A 3,170-nucleotide genomic window follows, 5' to 3' on the forward strand; every position below is an offset into this window, starting at 1 on the left:
ATGGGAGCGGTGGCCACACATGCACGGTGCGCTCCCATTCACTTCAATGGGAGAGGCGGGGAGCTGCGCCTGGTGGTGGACGGACCCTGGGGTCCTCCAGCCGCAACTCCCCCAGCTCCGTTCTCCTTGTAGGTGCGGGTCCCTCAGACAATGGAGGGGACATCCTAGTGATATGTCCCCATTGTCTAAGATGGGATACCCCCTTTAAAACTGAAGGGAAATTAATCGCACTCTGCTTTACTGAAACCTAGAATGTAGAAAATATACAAAAACTGTAAAAGGAGCCACCCAATCCCTCCTTACCCATCTGACTGTAAGGGTCCATTCACACGTCTGCAAATTGTGCCTGCATCAGTTACGCTATTTTGCGGAATGGGTGCGGACCCATTCATTTTCAATGGGGCCGCAAAAGATGCCGACAGCACAGCGTGCTGTACACATCCACACTTGTGTTCCGCGGCCCCGCAAAAAAATAGAACATGTCCTATTCTTGTCCACAGCTGCGGACAAGAAAAGGCATTTCTATAATCGCACCGGCGGTGAGCGGTCCGCAAAATGCAGAACGCACATGGCTGATGTCTGTTTTAAGGATCTGCAATTTGCGGACAGCAAAACAGTTGTAGACGTCTGAATGGACCCTAAGGCAACTGGCTGCACAATAAGCCCTCCCTCACTGCTCAATCTGCAATAGGACACCTGGCATCCTAAGCACTACCCTAGGAAAAAGTTAGAAGTAGGAAATCTACACCATTCCACAGTAAGATTTTGGGAATGCGGCACATTCTCAGGTCAGAATCCAACTGAATGATCTACGTGTAGTTAGCGTACTAGTCTGGGTTCCTATCAACACTTGTCAAGTGTTATTTATATCCTCCGATTAATGTCATGGGGGAAAACAAGAATAGATCTATCATTGGGGGGGGGGGGAGGAAAGTAAGCAGGCTGTGTTTGAAAGACCAAAAGTAAGTAAAAGCTGACCCTGTGATTTTGGCAGGATGTTTGGGGGCTTTCCAATGGCAGATATCAGGAGACAGACAAGAATGAGGCAGTTACATTTTTTTTAGCACCCAATCCTTTGAACCCTTGATTTATTTCTGATCTGAACTAATAATGCCTACTATCACCCCCCAAAGTAAGGCTGGTCTCACACAGCACTAACATGGCGGAGTTTATATTTGCCTAACTTACCATCATGAAATGGGAGTTGAGTGTGCTTGTTTGTTTTCCTGACCACCTATAGTAATTACGTTTCCAGGTGACAGATGCCTCCGAATATCATACAATCACATGAACCAACTTGTGACACTAGGCTTTTTCGTCGACGCAATTAACTAACCCTACGAAGAAATCAGCAGTTTAATGTTTACTGACAACATACAAGCAAACATGTTCTTTAAAATAGGACAGACTTCCAAACAGATTTTTGTTTTGTTTTAGTTTGCACACACAGAAGGTATTCTGGATTGGATTATAGGTGCATGGAAGCCACAAACTGTAAACCTGCCAGTAAAATAAGAAGCTGTCATCACATGGGAGAGATTATTGCTTCGTATTTCTTCTTCAGGCAGTAAAAGTCGAGAGCAACCTGTATATTGAAATCTGTTGATGTTTACTGGGACGCAGCAGGCTACTCTATGTATACGGCACCAACGTGAACGATCAGGTAAGTGCCATGCAACTAAACCTAGTTGGCATCAAGGCAGTGCCTCATGCCCATGGCAGAGATGCTGTATTAGAAAGCCCAGCCACCACTGCTTCCATACAAACAGCAGACAATGAAGCACACCATCATTTCTTTCAATTCGAAAGAATGAGAATAAGAGGGAAAAATACACTCTGAAATCAAGATTGTGGTACATTAAGGGCAAGGTGTTATGACACCGTACAACTCCGGTTGTAAGATGATAAAATACGGCCATGCGCTTGAGATCTAAGATTGTGGAGGACACACATACAATATTGTGTTACAATAGGATGCAGAAGACAAATGTACGCTATGTACATATACTAAATTAATGTTTTTTTTGTTAATGTGTATTAAATTTTTTTCATATTGCATACATAATGGTTAGAGATATCACCCTAGAAGACGTACTAGTTCCGCTCGCTTTTACATACTGCACACAGAAGACTAAGGCTCATGAGTACAATCTCCATTATACAGGTTCTGGCATTGTATACGTGTTCAGTACAAACACTGGGCGTAACGGTATAATCCGACGCGCCCTAATGAACGGACTACTCGTAATTGTGTGACGCGTATAACTAAGCAGATCCATGCACAACTTGAGAGTACTGCTAAAGCCACCACGTGTTCATACTCTCCTCCTCATACTGAAAGGACATCAGGCTGCAATTCACCGTAGCCGGATTAAGTCCTGAAACGTGCCATGCTGGACCGTAGCTTTACTGCATTTGGAGTTGCGTTTCTTTTAACTGTAGGGTGTGTGAGGACAATCAGAGGGAGCAGGCAAAGAATGGTTAACAATTCAGAAAAAAAATAAAAAATTACAAACTCCAAAATTTAGCTGTGAAAAAAAAAAACAAAAAAAAAAAAACACTGATCTCCTTAATACATTTCCCTTGTGACTCACCTATCTGAGATTTTGAAAGCAATGGGCTGATCTGGACTGGCTTCAATGAAAGAACGGGAGGACAGTTTTTGACTTCATTGATTGGCTCAGGTAGGGTTTATTAGGAATTGTTTGATACTGGGCATCTCTGAACGATAACAGCATTGCCACCGAGTGTTAGGGTCAAATTAGCCCTTTTGGAACTTTGACACCATGTGAGTCTTGGAAAGAAAAATATAAAAAAAATCCCCTATGTAATTTTTTCATGTGATTTTTTTTTTATTATTATTACCTCAGTGAGCAAACATACTTTTTTCAGCTTTTATCACAGATATCTCAGAACTTCCAAACCAAAGGCTTAACTGGACACATACAAAATCCAGTGCCGCAGCATTAAAAAAAAAAAAAATTGCCACTGCTGCATTAGTATCTTGGTTGATAATAAGGCCGTTTTGGGGGGAAAAACTGCGAGCCCCTTCCAAAAGGTGGCCGTGGTCGTTTTAAATTGTGGTATGGTTCTCTAGGTCTGAACAGAGGTCGTGGTCCTCGCATGCCACCAGTGTTCATATGATGTGGGCCGTGTGTGTGAACATGATG

General features: G+C 43.0%; 1 long non-coding RNA gene across 1 annotated transcript; it reads right to left on the reverse strand.

The window, feature by feature from the left end:
* Positions 1-1,342: 1,342 nt before the first annotated feature.
* LOC122921251 lies at positions 1,343-2,992 on the reverse strand. The gene is made up of 2 exons (XR_006387017.1): positions 2,595-2,992; positions 1,343-2,436 (listed from the first exon to the last, which is right to left on the reverse strand). It is a non-coding gene; the product is annotated as an uncharacterized LOC122921251 (long non-coding RNA).
* Between the last annotated feature and the right edge of the window lie 178 nt (positions 2,993-3,170).

This window comes from Bufo gargarizans, chromosome 11 (genome assembly GCF_014858855.1).
Source record: "Bufo gargarizans isolate SCDJY-AF-19 chromosome 11, ASM1485885v1, whole genome shotgun sequence".
Classification (NCBI taxonomy): Eukaryota; Metazoa; Chordata; class Amphibia; order Anura; family Bufonidae; genus Bufo; species Bufo gargarizans.